Source organism: Canis lupus, chromosome 4, assembly GCF_003254725.2.
Source record: "Canis lupus dingo isolate Sandy chromosome 4, ASM325472v2, whole genome shotgun sequence".
In the NCBI taxonomy this organism is placed as follows: domain Eukaryota; kingdom Metazoa; phylum Chordata; class Mammalia; order Carnivora; family Canidae; genus Canis; species Canis lupus.
The window spans coordinates 41,745,382-41,764,290 of record NC_064246.1 but is presented as its reverse complement, the minus strand read 5'-3'; the positions used below and the strand labels follow the sequence as shown (position 1 = coordinate 41,764,290).

Below are 18,909 nucleotides of genomic sequence, written 5' to 3'. Positions count from 1 at the left end.
CGGCAAATGTGTCCTGCGTGCCAACTATGTGCTAGGCAGGTACTGCTTCACACACTGGGAGCCCAATGGTGGGCAAAAAGGTTCCCACCTTCATGGAGCCAACAGAGGGAGAAGGGAGGAAAGAAAACTAGAGGAATCTCGCAGGCAGCAGTGCATACTGAGGGGGGTAAGGCTGAGAATGGTGGAAAGCTAAGGCAAGAGATCCAGAGTGCCACAGGTCAGAGGACACTGAAAGAATCACCCCAGGGCTAGCCCTGGTGACCTTAGACACATGGTACTGGGAAAAGTGGTGTATTTACTCATTTGCCAGATGTTTGTTAAATGCCCACTATATGGCCAGCTGTGTTCTAGGCAGTGAGTACCCAGCAATGAACATAACCAATATGGTATCTTAAAGTAGAATAAGATGGACAATGAACAAAAAAATAAATTTCAAGAAGTGATAAGTACCATGGAAGAAATAAAGGGGACCGAGGAGGGAAGAGGGCTCCTTAGATAGCCTGGTCAAGGAGAATCTCTCTGAGGAGAGGTTGCTTGAGCTAAAATATCAATACTGAGAAAAGGATAGTTGTGAGGGTGCTAGGAGAATGGGACCAGCAACAGCAAAGCCCTGAGGTGGGAGCAACCTTGTCATGTTTGAGGAACAGAGAGGCAGCCGTGACTAGAGCCTGGTGAACTGATTTTAAAATAGCTGCCATCAATGTGTCAGTCAGTGATTGTCACTATCATGCTGTGTAACAAACCACCCCCAAATTGAGGAGTGTACAACAACTAGCTGGGGCTGTGAATTTCCCCAAGCTCTATTCTCTTTCCATCCATATTCACTACCTCCCTGTATACACGCTCTCTGCTCTGAAAGCTACAGCAGCCTCAGAATGTCTTGCGTGTGTAAGAACCAGGCTTACGTCCAGATGCAGTGACTCTCAAATTCTACTGAGCACGAGAAATACACATTAAGCTAGTTAAATATGTAACATCCCAGGCCTCAGTGTGAGGCCCCGGGAATCTGCATTTAAAAATCCCAGGCCCCTGGAAGGCCCCAGGAATCTGCATTTAAAAATATCACTCCCAAGTAATTTTGATGAAGGCAGTCCATGAACCACACTTGGAGAATCAGTGGTGGAAAATTCACCAAAGACAGCACAGGCACAGCAGAAAAATAGTGCTGGCTGTTTACTTTCAGGGTAAAGGAGAAGCTGGCCCTGCCCTCCTTGGTTTCCAATGTCACAAAGCACACCTGGGCATTTTAGCATGCACTTCTCTTCACTGTGATGCCATGTGGCTGGCCCAGCCAGCCAAGGAAAGCCATGAGTTAATGGCATCTCCTGGGCAGCACACCTCCCCTAGCTCTGCTCCTCACTGAGCTCTGCTGGATCCTCCGGCATTTTAAAGGGAAGTCGGAGGTTCTTCAAACAGCCTGGAGAGGTTTCCTGGGATTCTAAGGCTCCTCATCCTCTGCTTAGAGCCGGATTTGGCTCCTAGCTTGGAGGCGGGAAGACCTGCTGGCCAGGACTTATAGTGGCTCACAAGGAATCAAAGCAAGCGTTCTCCGCCTTTCTGTGACAGCCCTTCGTGCATCTTCTCTGATCTCTGCCTGAGTGGGGGGAAGCATTCTGAAAGCTCATTATCAGTTCACATACTTTGCCCTGAACCAGCTCTCAAACACCCTGGGATGAGCAGCCCTAATAGGGAAAGAAAAAAAGAAAATAATGAGTTTCTTGCAAGTTCACAGGTATGCCAGGTGCTTTCTGTCCGGCCAGGGTTTAGGCTTCTCTGTTCTAAATTTGATTTTCTGAGCCTTTAGGAGAGTTGGCCATTGGTCCCCTGGCCATTAACTGCTTGCGTGTGCTAGCCTCCTCCAGACCCTTCTACCACCACATGCTGGACCTTGCCCATGTCAAAATGACTGGACTGCTCCCAGGATTCAGTACTTTCTTGGAAACACTGCTAGAAAGTTATTTCTTTAGTTTATGCTAACAGAAATACCACGTCTAGAAAAACAGGATGGTAATAGCTAGTATTAATTGAGCACTTCCTGTGTGTCCTTTGCATCTATTAGCCAACTTAATCTTTGTAATAACCCCATGAGGCAAATACTGTTATCATTGTCATTTCCAGATAAAATAGTGGAGATTCTGAGAAGTCCCTAATGGAAGATCACACAGAGTGGAGGTGCAGATCCAAATGTTCTGTTCCTAGGACCCAGAATCCCAGCCTCCTCACCACCTGCCACTTCATGTTGCATTGAGCAGACGATGCCTACATGGCGACATTTAGGTTGAATGGTGTGTAGACAACCCTGGGCATACCCAGGGCATGGACACTCAGAACCACATCACATAAGGAATAGTGGCAGGACTTGAGAATGTTTTAGCATGAAGACAAGCTAGTCTCGTGACAGGTTGAATAGGAATAGAGAAGTGCAAGGTATGGAAACTAATTTCAAACGCCAGAAGAGGCAAAAGGATTAGATGACCCCGTATGAGCCCAAGAGTTATAGAGTCTAATGAGGTAAAGTAATGGCAGCAAATTAGGGAAACCTTTCAAAACTCAGAAGTGTCCCAAAAAGGGTGGGGTTGCCTTGGGAAGTAGGACTCGCCCTGTTGTGGGAAGCGTGCAAGCAGGCACGTGGCAACATCTCATTGGGCATGGTAGAGAGTGGACTCAAGTGTCAGATACAGATGGCCCAAATAGTTTTTGAGGCACTTGTGATCCAAAGTATCTATGATTCTAGCATGCGTGAGTCATTGGTGCCCATCTTAAGTAGCACTTTATGCTGTAATTCAAATGCCCAACATAGACACCTTCTTAATAGGCCTAAAGGTAGGTATCATCACTCCCAGATGATGTCTTGTTGGCCTAGCATGCAAGTTCTGTGGGATCACTTCCCATCCAACCCCCATCCGGTGATCTGCTGTGAATCACAGGTTATTGAAACTAGATAGGACCACTGAGCTAAATGATACAGATGAAGGAACTGAAAACAAGAGACAGGGATGAACTTGTCCCAGGTCACAGAGCTGGCAAGTGGCCAAAGTGGGCGAGACTCAGAGCTCCCAGCTCCCGAGCTCACTGCCAGGTCACCTCTCACACCCTGTGGCCTCGTAGCATGTTATAACATGAAGGATACTTTGCAGTCTCCTCAAGCAGCGGTGGCAAATAGGATTCGCTTCCTGTGCCAGTTTTTAATTAATCCGTCATGGTTTCCTGAAGAGCTCTTTCAGAAAGAATCTGGGGCCACATCTGGGTTCAGTGAAAATGAGATCTGTAAATCATTTTTGATGGCTGCCTGGGGCACAGGTAGAAAAGTGACAACCTGCGTGCCAAGGATTTGGCATCCTTAAGCTGGTCCATCTCACTGACTTTCTGGATGAGCGCACTGACCTCTCTGGAAGTGATATGAATACTGCAGAAGAGATTATGAGGTGAGATAAGGCCTTCACCACCTCACTTGTGCAAATGAGGCAAGGGTCTTTGTATGATGATTACACGTACCTATGGAATGTAAAAAATACACAGTAGCCTTAAGCCCCAGCAATAGAGAGTGATGATAGGTCATATGTAGATGGTTTGAATTAACAATTTCTAGTTCATTTTTACTCAAGTGCTTTGCTCTGGGTTGCAGGTGGCTAAAGAGCTTACTCGGGTGATCATAAGCTGGTACTTCTCGGAGATCTTTTTGCGAGTTGGTAAAACGAGGGCTAGGTCCTTCCTCAGGAGTTTCCCACGGGAAATTGAGAAAATGTAAGTAATCAGCACAATGTAATGCTTAGTATTTGCTCAATGAATAGTTGCAAGTACTAGCAGCATAGCCTCTACTCCCTTCTCTCCGTGTTAGCATCTGTCTGTGTTGTTAAGGGTTCAAGCAAAGGCCACCAGAAACAATTTGCCAGGGAACACAGGTCACCAATGCCAGGCTATTGGTCTGGGGCAGATTTTTTGAGTCCTTTTTTTCCCAAAGAGATTCCAGGAACGGCTTTCCTGCTGAGGGAGCAGAGGAGAACCGGGTGGGGGGGAAGGGAGGCCAGAAAAAGTTCTTACCTTCGTAACACGTTTCACTCTCCAGTTCTCCTCCATGGGCACTCTCGAAGTCCACACTATGGTCCTAAATGTCGGGAAAGAGCCAGAGACCATGAATGTGAAATTTGCCGAGGGCTCGATGTTGAAGGACTGCATGCTTCCTTGGATTACAGGGGAGCAATCTGCCTCCCAAGCCTGCTGTTTCCAAATTTATCAAAGTGCAAGCCATTTTTTAAAGACCATTAAGTGAACTGGGATCAAATGTACTTGAAAACAGAGCTAGCAGCCAGTCAGATCATAAGTCTCACAGCCCCTGAGAAGTTGCTTATATGGTAGAAATGAGAGTTTCTCAGATTCTGTGGGTTTTAGCTCTGCCAACGGGGAAGGGAGAATGAGGAAGCTACTATTACTGAGTGTCAGTGCTCAGTACCTAGTGCTACTGTGTGTCACATGGCTTATATAACATTATTCCATTTATTCTCCACCATAGTAACACTTATAATACTTCCACTGAACAGTAATAATTAGCAGGGAAATGGCTGAAACTTGCAATAGCGATAGCTAGCAGGTACTTTGTTTGTATGCAGGTGGTAAGCATGAATTGCGGTCCTCAAATTCAGAACAAAGAGAAATGTAAGTTTGTTTTTCTATCATCCCTGAATTTTATGCCCATCCTGAGCAGTCAGCCCTTTGCGTAGGAGGACCCAAGTCACTGTCCTGTCAGTTTCCTCCCACCTTCCTTCCCGGCCACTGCATGTAAGCGTGGGGCAGGAGCTGCAGGTGCAGGAAGGGTCAGTGGAGGCTAGGGACACCCAGCTCTCCCAGTTATCCTCCTCTACATCACTGAATGCAGACACCTCCTCATTCCCATCTGGTCCTGGGCACTCCCACTGCCTTCTTCCCATCCCACCCAAGACCTCAGCAAGGTGCCCCCCAGGAGGCATGGAGGAGCTGCCTGTGGTTCTGGGCCAGCCGGCACTAGGGCATGGCTATGCTGGGAGGCTCCCTCGGCCCATCTTCCTAGACGTCCCTGCTGCCCCTATGCTGTGCTGGACGGAGACAGCCGGTGCCCAGCCTGGTTTCCAGTTGCATCGTCATCTGCAAATGGACTTAGGGGTTCACCTTACTGCCCACCCTTCTCAGCGACCACCAGCATCTTTAGTGCCCCTCTTCCCCTGCTTGCCCTGGCTTAGAGAAGCTTTATCTAGTCTGAGGGCAGAGTAGCCTGCCTCTTCCTCTGCTCTTGGAAATCTACTGTTTGGGGCACAAAAATGATCCTGAGGGCTTAGGCTCTTGAGTCTTAATAAACTGAAAATCTTTTCTCAGCTTTCCCATTGCATCCCCCCACCACCCCTGAGGCAGTGAATGCTGCCGAGCAAATAGGAGAAGGGTAGCAAGAAAATCCCAAAATGTTATCCTGCAGTATTCATGAGCTCCAATCCTCCAGCAGCCCTGGGAGGTAAAAATAATTGGCCTGATTTAACCCTGTGGATATGGATGCTCAGAGTGGACGGAGGCCTTCCCGGAGATCATGCCAGGTTAAGGGTTAAGTGGTGGCACTGAGATGGGGCTGGATCCCCCATCTGTCTGACTCTACTACCTAAAGATGGAATATGGGTATTGCCAACTCCTTTGATGACTAGAGGCTGGCTGAGGAATTGCTTTGAGAATTCTGAGGCTGAATCTAAACTTGGTGAGTCAAAAGATCTGAGACCTATTAGTAATGTCTGCCATGGGCAGCAGCCACTCCCTAGCCACCAGGGCTACACCATGCTTCCTAGACTCTGTGCTTCTTAGAAATTCTGGTGCTCACCCATTGGCTAGATAAATTAATGAATGCATAAACTATTTCATTAATGCCAAGCTCAGAGAAGGGTTTTGAGAGAGGCTGCTCCTGGCCCATTCACAGGGGTCTTCAGAGACCAGACTGGGCAGATAGAGATAAGGTCACCAGTGGAGATTGGGACCTGAACTTACAAAAGCCCGGAATGCCAAACTCAGAAGCCCATGAGTCGTGAAAGGTTTGGGCTCAGGGGAATAATGTAAGAAAAGCCACATTTCACAGCAGGATCTGGCAGCAAGGAGTTGAGGGGCCTGAGGGAGCAGCTTGGAGAGCTTTGCAGTCAGTGAGGTGTGGGGGAGGTGCCCAGCCCATGGGAGAGGAAGGTCATGGTGACAAGGACAAGAAGATGCGGAGGGACAGCTCATAGGACTCAGCGGCTTGCAGAGGGCTCTTTTCCGTAGTGACTCACATGCCCCTTCCTTCTAGTTGAAGTTCAGTTTTATTTTCAGCTTCAATCAGTGGTAATAGAGAAATCCAGGTGCTTTCTTTCCCTTGCTCCACATTCTTCTCTGCAGTGTCCTGGGGTCGAATATTCCCATATTCTCCCAAAGACAAGGAATTGACAACCCAGGGCAGAGAGGGTCTGCGGCGTCATGATGTCATGATCGTCATCGTGATCCCCTCTAATGAGCGCTCTGTGTCCAGCAGAGGGTAAACTTCACAAGCATCATTCCCTTTAACCCCCAACAGCCCTAGAAAGTAGGAACTTCTAGTGTCTATAGTTTACAGATAAGAAAACTGAGATTAAGAAAGACAAAGTAACATGCCGAAAGTCACACAGCTAATAAGTGGTAATTCCAGAAACAAAAATGATTTAAAAAAATAAAATCTAGGGGCACCTCAGTGGCTCAGTGGTTGAGCATCTGCCTTCAGCTCAGGTCGTGATCCCAAGGTCCTGGGATCAAGTACCATATCAAGCTCTGAGAAGGGAGCCTGGTTCTCCATCTGCCTATGTCTCTGTCTCTCTGTGTGTCTCTCAAATAAATAAAATCTTTTTTAAAAATAATTAATTAATTAATTAATAAGATCTATAAATATTCTAAGTTCAAATCTTGCTTTCTTAACTGTATGCCTCTGGCCCAGTTGTTGGGTGATGTCCTGATACCTAGATTCTCAAAAAGGCCTTCACCACGACTGGATTCACTACATCCCCCCAGCCACTCAGCACTGTGATTCCCCATCCTCCTCATTCAGAGATGTTCAGCTGCACCTGTAAGTCTCCCAGGCACATCGTTTCTGCCCATTACCAGGCTCACGGTCCTTGTGAAGATATCAGTGCCACTTCTCATCCCTGTGGCAGAGATGGCTCGGTTATTACTAGAGGAATCAATGTACCCAGCAGCATCAAGAACTTGGCTGATAATGGCATAGCAAATGGAGAAAATTAGAGCTGAATGCATTCATGGTGAAAATTCCTCCCAGGTTAGATGGGACCATTCTCTGAGTGACCCATGACAGATATTCACATGGAACTCATTTGCAGAGTCACCTTCACACCTCTCGGGAGCAGGACTATCTACCACTCTGGTCACACATCAGACAATTCTCCATCCCTAGACCCTGGCCCTCCTGAGTCCTGCCTGGGAGGAGCTGGTGTGTCTGCATGTCTCCTGTAGCACCTCACAAGGACACAGCCTTGACCCTGCAGGTAGGGAGGCTGGAGGATACGGTGGTTGATTGCACAGCCTTTGATGTCGAATGAATATGCTTTCAAGTGTCAACTTTCCTCTTCATGCTGGGCAAGCTGGTCAACGTCCCTGAATCTCAGTGCCCTCATCTGTAGAATGGGAGTAATTAATACATATGACATAGGATGGCCATATGAATGAAATGTGATCAAGTATCAAGGTGTCTGAATCAGTCCCTGTATATAGTAGATGCTCAATAAACACAGGCACCAATAATAGTAACAATAATAATAAGGTTTACCTATGTGTAATCTTCATTGTGTTTATTAAGTGCTATAATAAGATGTTGAGATTAAGATGGTGCTGATGATAATGCTGATGATGAAAATGATGGGCAGGAGGCGGATAAGTGAGAATTTAAAAGCCTTACGGGACCTTGGAAATCATGGGGGAGTCGTTTGTCATAGTAGAAATTGAATGAACTTTAGAGCCAGACAGTTAAGACAGTTGTGCTTAAATTTATTACCAGTCTGTGTGACCAGGGCAGTTACTTCATCTTTTCTAGTCCGGGCCTCTGTCCCTCATTTTCTATAAGGCTATTGCCAGGAGTAAATGAAGCCATGCTCATAAAGTGCTAAGCACAGTTCCTGGCCTAGCACACATTCAATTTATAGCAGGCATTGCTGTTCTTGCCAGTACATTTCTGGTCACCCCGCCTGCGGATCAACACTCCCCTTTAGACCAGGGTTGTGTACTCCTTTGTACATGCACCTTGAGGGACAGAGAAGCTACCAGTTTGTCCTTACAGGTGGGGGTAAATGCTCTGGAGAAAGCCAACAAGTTGCATGATAGGAAATAATGTGGGGTGAATGAGCAATACTAGTTTCCTATTGCTGCTGTGACAAATTATCACACATTTATTTAGTAGCTGAAACAACACAAATATATTATTTTACGGTTCAGAAGGTTAGAAATCAGAAATGAGTTGTAAGGGGCTAAAGTCAAGGAGGGCCCTCCAAAACCAACCATGTACAACCATGTTGCAGGGCTGTGCTCTCCAGGGGAGAATGTATTTCCTTCCCTTGTGCAGTTTCTGGATGCGACCTGCATCCCTTGTCTTATGGCTCCGTCTTCCATCTCCAAGCTCTGCTTCTGTCTTCACACCACCTTTCTCTGTCTCTCATCCACAGGACTCCGAGAAGGAGCCTTGCAATTACAATGGGCCCACCTGGATAATTCCGGATAATCCCTCCATCTCAGAAATCCTTGGTTTCATTCCATTTTCATTCACTTCATACCATGTGAAGTAACATATTCACAGATTCCAAGAATTAGGAACACAGGCATCATTGCATTAGGGGGACATTGTTCAGTGTCACAGAGGCTTTCTACTTCAGATAGATCCTATGCTCATCATCACTAAGCTCAGTGCTTGGTACAGCAGAGGTCATGAATGAATGAATGAATGAATGAATGACAGAGAAAGATGGAGGGAAAGCAACAAGACTAAGCTGGCCTAAACAGTCCATATTTGAAATGGACTCTTATGGGTCCCCTGAGAACCAGTTGCTTTGTTATGGATGTGCCCTCCACCATCGAGCATCAAACCTGCTGGAAAGTTAAACCTTTCAGGCTCATTGTGCACAAGAGCTGAAAGTCAAGGAGGGCCCTCCAAAACCAACCATGTACTATAACCCCATGTGGGATGCTTTATCTCATCCACAGTCCTCTGTTCCAACAGCCACTATTGTCTCCATTTCTCAGAGAATGACTAAAGGCACAGAGAGGTACAGTCATTCACCCAAGGCCACACAGCTAGAGAATGGCAGAGACTTGACACCAGCTGCCTGACTGCAGAGCCAGCACTCTCATTTCTATCCCACACATTTAATAAACCCACTTCTGGGGCTGCCCAGCTTTATCCCTAAGGGAACTTTCTTTTTCCCTGCTGGATTATGTGTATGATTTTGCAGTCTTGCAAGATTTTAAAAAGCATGCATCAGCTTCTGGTGTGCTTGTCACTCATTCATGCCTATGGGCATGCCCTGTCATTATTGAACAAGGTGGAGTCGGGAGAAAGGCAGGCAGGACCAAGGGAGAGCTCCAACCCTCCTCCTCAAATCCTTTGGCTGCCTGGATTGCGGCTGTTCTATGCAGCTTCCCTGGGGAAGGAAGTACAAGACACTGCCAGGGAGCCTGGTAGCTTTGCAGAGCAGACCATTCCCTGTTCGCATATCTAAGCTGTTTCCCGTGACTTGGTCTGACTGCAAATGGCCACAGGTTGAGGGCCAAGTTCAGCCCAAGGGGAGAAGGGGTGTATTATGCAGAGGCTCAGCATCCAGGCTTGGAAGTTAGAAAGACCAGAGCTCTTCATGTTTTTCTGCTTCCAGCTAATGGCCTTGGGCATGTCACTTCTCCCCAGTAGCCTCGTCTGATAAAATGGATATAATAATGGTGTTTACCTCCTCAATAAAATGAGATAATATTTTCATGTTAGCATTAGCACAATTCCTAACACCTAAAAGGTACCAGTCAGTGCTATTTGCTATTACCTAATTTCATCAGGTGTTCAGAGTCTAGAATGAATAATTCACACATTTATGGAGCACCTGCTCTGTGCCAAGCATTGTTTGGCACTAGGAGTATGGCAGGGAATCCAGGACATCCCTGTCCTCTTAGAGCTTATAGAGTAGTGCAGCAGAGACACCCAATACAGAAATAAGCATGTAAGTTCAGAGATAGAAATGCTCTGGAGGAAAATTAAAGCAGGGTAAGGGGTAGAGGGGGCCAGCAGCCTGGAGCTCTGTTTATTTTAGACCCAGAGGAGGTGATGTGGGAGCACAGACCTGAATGAAAGGGGTATGGGAAGGTGCTTGATGACTGTACTTAAATTATTCTCTTTTTTGTGTGGGCTGATTCTGGTCTGGGAGCCCGCTGGCCTTCAGGATCTGAAGTCTGGCTAGAGCAGCGGGCTTTGTGGTCAGACCACTGACGGTTCCAATCTCAGCCCTGCCACTCTTGAGATGCACAGCTCAGGTGGTTTCCCCTCTCCTAGTGTCCCTTTCCTTCCCTGTAACATGGGGATGGGGGTGGCTCCGAACTGCCAGGAAGGGCATAGGGATGAGAAGAGAAAACACATTAAGTGTGAGCAGAGACCCTGTCCTAGAGTGCACACTCTATAATTGAGAAGTGCTGATATTTGTATTATTGGATGTGAGTTTGGCAACTCAGAGCAAGCAGGGATGACCTTAAATGTGAATAGAAGGTAGCTGGAAGCTTTTACACTTCCCTGGCCTACCCAGGGGATACTGGGGAGCTGTCATCCTAGAGCACCCTGTTAACGGGGTTTTGGTCAAAGTCACTCCCTGCCAGAGCATCAGCTGTGATAGTTGCCAGACACAGGTCCTCACAGGGAAAGCCTGGGGATCAGACAGTCACATCCTGCTGATTGAAACTGAGAGCTAGGAGGCAGACAAAGCAAGTGTGGGCAAGCAAGTCTTGAGTCAGATATGAGCTCCCCAGTGAGGGGAATGGCTGTCACTGAACCATTTCTATCCAGTTAGCAGGAGCTTAGGAGTTAGGCTCTGGTTTATGGTTTGGTGATGGTCAGTGTTGGTGAGAGGCCCTGGCTTGGAGGGTGATGGGAGGGTTCCAGTCTCACACTGAACCTCCTGTACCTTCCCCACCAGCTATCACCAACCCAGCTGGGAGAGATTTACTACTTTGTTGATTATTCTTGAAACTGTCTCTATTTGAAATAATTGGGTCCCCTGGTGGGCTGTATTAAAACAATGCCAATGCTGTAACAGACAGCTCCAGGATTTCTGTGGCTGAACATGACAACAGGTGGCTTCCCACCAGAACATCTTCCTCTTTCCAAATATTAATTCCATTCTATTAAACAAGCATCACAACATACTAGCACATTGATTTACTTATCTGCCCTCCTCCCTGCCCCCTCCCACCACCACCACACATAGATTGTGAGCACCTAGAGACTGTGGGTGCCTCTCTTAATTACCTTGGACACAGTGGTAGGCATGGGGAGGAATCTGTCAAATCTGAAGGAGTGGACACACCCAGTACCACACCTGAAAGCACCACATGGCACAACAGAATACTTGTTGTGGTTGCTCTGAACCTGGGCTTTCTCATCTACAAGATGGAGAGAGGAGTTCAGTCCTTAGTGGCCTATGTGGAGGATTTTAACTAGCACCTCTGCGGAGTGCGGAGCATGGTGCCTAGCGTGGTCCAGGTACTGCCTGAATGGTGAAAGTCTTTAAGTCGGCTGTGCTGGGAACTGTGGCCGGCATGGGAGAAGAAGCTTAGAACATCATTCCTGCCTTTCACAGGGTTTCCTCCTGGTTGGGGAGATAAAAGAGTCGTGCCACAGCTAAAGAAGAAGAGCACAGAAGCCAGCACAGGCTGCAAATGTGCTTGAGTTTGTGTAGGTTATCTCAGGACCAATTCAGGAGAATCAGGATGCTAGTTGCATCCGAGAAGGAGAGCCAGAGGTCAGGGAGGTGAAGGAAAGTGGCTCACGTATTCCAAGAGACTTAATTTTTGCTGTATACATGTTTATATAGTTGGAATTTACTGTGGGCATATATATACTGCCCTTTAGAAAAGAGTCTATGCGCTAAGAAAGTGTGGGCAAGTGGGGCTCTGGGTGGCTCAGTGGTTGAGCATCTGCCTTTGGCTCAGTCATGATCCCGGGGTCCTGGGATCAAGTCTCACATCAAGCTGCCCATAGGGAGCCTGCTTCTCCCTCTGCCTACGTCTCTGCCTCTCTCTGTGTGTCTCTCATGAATAAATAAATTGAAAGAGAAGAAAGGAAGAAAGGAAGAAAGGAAGAAAGAAAGAAGAAAGAAGAAAAGAAGAAAGAAAGAAAGAAAGAAAGAAAGAAAGAAAGAAAGAAAGAAAGAAAAGAGAAGAGAAGAAAGAAAAGAAAGAAAGAAGAAAAGAAAAGAAAGAAAAGAAAAGAAAAGAAAAGAAAAGAAAAGAAAAGAAAAGAAAGAAAAGAAAAGAAAAGAAAAGAAAAGAAAAAAAAGAAGGTCTGGTCCGTGGAGATGGAGGTGGAAGTAGGGACCCCTGAGAGCAGAAAAGACTGTGAATTCATCCAGCTTGTACCTACCAACTTCCTGTGTCTCAGAGACCCCACACACCCCAGCATAAATCAGAAACCCTCCGAGGGATTCACCTCAGCAACTCCCAGAAGTGTTTCCCCAGAAAGAACCTGCCATTTGCTTCTGCATCTCCAGCACCTAATGGAGTTATCATGAAGAGGGAGCATTTTTAATTTACTCTGGAGGGGTGTGTGGAGGCCTGGTAACACCGCCTTCCATCTCAGTGACAACAAACTCATTCTTCACTATAATTAAAATGTCACTTTGATAAATAATTCCATCAGCCCCCTTCCACCTATGAATAGCTTCCTGCTATAATTGTTCACATTCTGCTGAATTAGAAGTATTCAAGGGAGAATTTAAGAGGTATTTAGGCAACAAAGATAAATTGAGCGCGTTTTCCATCCTCCCACAATCCCTCATTAAGCAAGACATCATCCCTGGCTGGGGTCCCTCTTCCTGATGCTCTCTTCCCTCTCCAGAGTAGAGGGAAGTGGAGCAGTGGAGTGGTGGAGGGCTGCCTCGCCATGGGCCTCAGAGAGGGCTGGAGTTTTGGAATGTGTATTAGGGGACTTCCTTTCCCAGCCATTACTGCAGAAAAGGGAGAGGAGGCCAGAGATCAAGGGAAGAACATAGACTCCAGTTTCAGGAGGGATCTAAGCTAGGAAATGCCAATTAGCCTTTCTGGACCTCTGTTGTATAACACAATAATACAAGATTACCCATATGAGATTGAGTCAGGATATAATTCATGCTCAAGAAGGAGTCACCTGACCTTGTGTGAGGGACTTCTCATGTTATAGATGAAAGACCCAAGACTCCAAAAAGTGGACTTCCCCTACCTGACACCTAGAAATGGGCAGGGCCAGAGTCTTTAAATACTCGCTGAGACCTACGTGGTATGATGCACATAGTAGGAGCCTCACAAATGTTCCTGTCTTTCATTATTTTTGTTGGTACCTCCTCCTTCCTAATACATGGCATCCGTTGGGATTATGTAGGGTGCACAGCCAGCCACAGGGTGTGGAACACCTTGGGAAGTGTCCTGGATTATCCCTTGCCTTGGGTAGAAAGAGACAACATTTAGCTCTTCCCTCCCCAGGAAAGCAGTAGAGCTGTGTGGTTAAGAGCATAGCAGTTTGTAGCCAGAACACCAGGGTTCAAAGACAACCTCTCCCACCATGGGGTTGGGCATGTTATAGACTCTGTTTAACTACAGTTTTCTTATCTATAAATTAGAAATAACTGCAGTCCTCTCAAGGAGTTGCAAAAGGCAGCGCCTGGCACAGTGTCTACATGTGGTACACATTAGCCATTGTTTCCATTGGGTTTCTCATGAAGCATGTAGCAGGTGCCACTCAGTCATATGGTTTTAAGTGCTTTGTGCTCAGCTAGAAGGGAGGGAGCATCAGGCCAATCCAACTGAACCACCCCTTCTTCAGACAGGCACGCCAGTCCACTTCCTTCACAGTACATGTAAGGATCCAGTTCGAGGCCACCAAAATCCTGCCAAAGAAAATCCCACTCCCCAAGCCCAGCTCCTTCCAAGAGTCCTGAGGGGCAGGTGTGCATCAGTGATAGTGGGGTTTAGTTGGGGCTAGGGCTTGGAGGCGTGAGGAGTGGAGATGGGGGTGAGGATGGAGTGTGGGATGGGAGCCGGTAAAGGAAGGAAGTAGCACAGATCAGTTGTGTCTTCCCTGAAGTAGAGCCCACAGGGACAGCCCCTGGACCAGGAGTTCTGTCTGAGAGAGCCCCGTCCAGTTTCATCAGTAAGGGAATCCATAAAAAGAACTCACATGCAAGTGTGACTAGTCAAAGAAGCCAAGAACCCTATGTGCTACCCACACTCCCTCCCCACTGAGCTATTTTAGAAGATCTGCTCTCCCCCAGGGAAAGGCTCTGGGATCTCCTGAGCAAGGGGGCACTGATTTGCACTGGGCACCTTGCCTGGAAGTGCTCTGATAAAGAGGCCCAAGATGATGGGAAGAAGGGTCTCCCCTACTTCTCCCCTGCAGGCCTCTCGGGGCTGATTTCCTGTGCACCGCCAGGGCTAACTCCCCAGGGTAGAGTCTGATGGCCAGAGTGCTGAGGTTTTAGAATGTGGAGGGAGGAGAGAGTTCATTCACTCTTCCTAAGAATTCTGCAACGTAATTATTTTTATCCTCTTTTACAGAAGGGGAAGTGGAGGCTTAGATACCAAGGATAATTTTGCCAAGGTCACACTGTTAACAAGTGGCTGGATTTGAAGCACTATGACTCCAAAGAGGCAGGCTCTTTACAGCCTATCAGTGATCCCTTTACATTGTGCAAGTGTGCATCACAGGTATAGACAGATGCGATTGACGTGCAGTCCCCTCTTCTAGCCATAAGGAAGGCATCTGTATGGGGAAATGTGGAAATGTGTTGGGGGGGCGAGTGGTGAGTGTCAGGGTGGTGGTGGACCTCATCCAAGTTGATTCCAAACCTGCCTGGACAGGAAGGCTGCCAGTGGTGCAAATACCATCTTGCAGAAGTCTTTTCAACATTAATATGCAGGGACCCAGGGACACCTGGGTGGCTCAGTGGTTGAGTGTCTGCCTTTGGCTCAGGGAGTGATCCCAGGGTCCTGGGATCAAGTGCTGCATCAGGCTCCCTATGAGGAGCCTGCTTCTCCCTCTGCTTATGTCCCTGCCTCTCTCTCAGTCTCTCTCATGAATAAAAAAATAAAATCCTAGAAGGCTCATGTGTCCATTTGTAAGTCAGTACATGTCTCTGTGAACATGCTGCTCTATGGCATGCCTGCCCATGCACCCAAGGACCCGTGAGGCCATGGCTGCCATGTGGACATCATGTCACATGGGCAGCTGCTTCTTAGACCAAGAGTGAAGGGAGAAAGTCCTACCTTAGAGACCCACGCCAGACTGTGGGTGGCATACAAGAACCCAGACTCCAGCCTGAGCCATAGTCAAGGAGAAGAGAAGTGGCACGGCAGAGAAAACACCATCTGAGCAGCATGGAGCAGTGGTGGAGAGAGCACTGAGTGAAGAGCCAGGCTGCCAGCTCCTCCAGTCCCTGGCCAGTGACGTCCAACAGGTGCCTTCCTTCCCCTGGGCCTCCACCATCTGCAGAGACAGATCCCACTGGACAACTGGCTCAAAGCTCTCACCCTGCCTGCACACCCCTCCAGTTTGGGGCCTGCTTAGTCAGCAGGATTCTGGTGGGCCTGAGCTGCAGCTGTGATCAAAGCCACGTATATGCAGGAAATGGGGATTCTAGAAACCAAAGAAGGGTGCCCCAGAGGTCCCCCACCAACGGAACTGGCAGCAGATGTCAGCCTGAGCTTCTGGGAAGTAGACAGGCCAAGCAAAGGATAGGAAGTAGTGTTAGCCAACAGTAAGTAAGTGCTTGCTGTATACCAGGTAATGCTCAATGTTTAAAGTAGAGTCACTCCTCTTCTGCACAGTCAGGCTGTGGGTGAATTTTATAGAGAAACTGAGACACAGAGCGTTTAAGGTAAGCTCATGCAGCAGCTGCTGAAGGGAGAAGCCTGGGTTTGGACCCAGCTGACCTGGTGCCAGCATCTGCACTCCTCATGTGTCACTGCTGGTTTTCTTGCCACTGTTGGGATGGGTCCAGAGCCATCACCCAGAATAAGCATTTGGGCCCCGGAGCATCCACCGGTAGTGGTAGCTGGCTGGCTCAGTCCAGTTCAGAGGCCAGGAGCAGGACAGTCACTTGCAGCTGTGGCAATCCAATAACTCAAACCAAGGCAGAAGTGATAAATTGGGGGTGGGGGGTACCTCTCATCCTTTTCTCCTGGTGAGGGAAGAGCTGTCAGGATCATTGCAGGGTTGAGTCAGCCATCTCAAAAACCATCTAATTGAAACCTCCTCACTGAGCCACACTTCCCATCATGCAGAGGAGCTGCCCCACGTCTCTCCTTTATCTTTGTTTGTGAAGAGGCTTCTCCCCTGTTACCCTGCTCCCCCCACTGCACCCCGCCCCACCACCTCCTGCTGGAATGGACAATCATGGATTTTCGAAACGAGATAAATCTGGAAGATGAATGTATTCATGAGCCCATAAAGGGGTCATGAATCACTGGCCCCAATTACTGCCTTCAATCCTGACAAGATGAATTCCCTCAAGCAGATTCTCCTTGTCAGACAGACACGGGAGGCAGTGCCACTACGAATCTTGGGCCACAGATAACATCATTATTCCACACCAGGCTGGTTTCAGTTTCCCAAGCCGCCTCCACTTAATTTGTGGCTCACTTCCGATGCTGAAGAGAAATAAAAGTAAAATTATATATGTGTGTGTGTGTATGTGTGTGTGTGTGTATAAAATATGTGAAAGAAAAGAGAGGAAGACAAAATGGGGAAGCTTTCATGCCAAATGGAAAGGAGACAAGATAAATGTTCTGAATCTGATTTCAAAAACTGTTTGAAAACCCTGTCCGGAATTGTCAGAAACAGCCCTGGCGTCCCCAGGAAATGTATCGTTGCCAAAGCCCTGTGCCGCTGAACTCTGCGGCCCCCATCCTGCCTCCTGGTGACTTGTTTAGAACTACTTCAAATCAGAACAAATCACAGCCAACTTCACTCTCTCTCCAGCCCCTCAATCACTCGTAATCAGACCATGTATTTTAGCAACAAAATCTTCCCTGGCTGAGCAGCTCATTCATCTGCCTTCTGCAAGCTCAACACCCTTTGAATGGGAGATGAGGGAAAGCCACCTGCTTCTCTGGCAGCCAGGGAAGCTGGGAGGAGGGAGGGAATGCCAGTCCTCCCCCTGCCTGCTAGATGGCCAGAGGGAGCCCAGATCCACAGGACCTGCAGGAGAGGAGGCAACCCAGCAGAGGGATGCGGAAGGTGGGGGAGTCATCTGACTCCACATTTGGTGAACACCTGCCCAGCGCCAGACACCATGCATGGTCTCTGGGTTCAGGCTTTGTCAGTGCTCTTTTCTACCCGTGTGACCCCAGACACATTACCTAGTCCTTTCCGGGAAGCAAACCCCCGGAATCCATGCACAGAAGAAGCAGAAAATCAGGACTCAGACCTGGTTTGATTTCTCACTCCAACTCTTGGGAAGCAAGTCATTTCTCTAAGCCTTATTTTCCTAATCTGCAAAATGGGGACAGTAATGCCTCCTTGGCCTCTCTCACGGGGTTTTGTGAGGATCAAAGAAGCAAGAGAGAGGAACACACTCAGAGTCCTACAAGTGAATGGCAGAGGCATTATTTAAGCATTGGGAACCTTGAACAAACCCCCATACCCTCTGATCCATCGAGCTCATCTGACTAAAAGTGCGCACACTAGGAGCTGGGGCAGGGCCTGTTGCCAGGGACACCCACAGCTGAGAAGGAGGAGGCTTGGAAGATTGCACAAGAGGAGATCTCTATCTTGCACAGACAGGGAAGGCCTGGGAGGTGCCAAGGGGGCCCCTTCACACTTCCCTGCACAGGAAGAGGGGGCTGTCCTGCCTTACATGGGCCCAGTGAACAAAAGTCAACAGAGGCCATGCAGGGCGGGGGCCTTCCTGCCATTGCAGATTCCTAAACTGAAACAGATATGGAGAGTGCAGACAAGCCCCGAAGCACATCTGACATCCCCCCGCCAGGACCCCCACCTGCAGGGGGAAAGGGGAAAGGGAAAGGGAAAAGGGAAAGGGGAGCCGGAGGGGAAGACAGAACAGAGATCATAAGGCTGAGGTCCCTGACCCTAAGTAAGGCTGTTTCTAGATCCCATAGGTGTACACAAGGGTGCCTTAGGGTCAGGGACATTCTCTTAGTCAGAACCAGAGGCTTGAAGAGCACTAGAGCACATGCCAGACAAAGGGGACTCACTCCTCCTTCCTCTAGCAAATGTTGCTTCTAAAAATTTGACATCAGTTTGTGAGTGACAGTGGGAAAAGCAATTAAAATGAGTTAATACAGTTCCAGGCATACAATAAATACCTAATAAATGCTAGCTATTATGGTTACACTGGAGGGGAAGGTTGTGGCACCACACAGTGCATTCATCTTTGACCTGTGGCCTCTCACCCAGACACCACTCAGCAGGCTGTTTCCTCCCTCCTGGAATCTCATGCAACATAATGGTGGCATCTGCTTCGTTTTCTGACTTCTCAAATGATACCAGGGCAGCTAAGGTCTTACCACTGCCCACCTCTTCAGAGTTATAGGTCCTTTATCTCATGTAATGAGTCTCCTATCACTGGACACAATCAAGTAGAGCCCTCCTGGTTATAGGTGGAGGAGGAGGCAGTTGCCAAGGGGAGCTCAGAGGTGCCCTGTCATGGCAGGATT

The 18,909-nt window shown here is 48.0% G+C and overlaps 1 protein-coding gene across 3 annotated transcripts in view; it reads left to right on the top strand.

Annotated features, from left to right (window-relative positions):
* The window catches only part of KCNIP1 (potassium voltage-gated channel interacting protein 1), a 345,209-nt gene that overhangs the window by 203,130 nt on the left and 123,170 nt on the right, over positions 1-18,909 (top strand). The gene's annotated exons all lie outside the window — the stretch shown is intronic.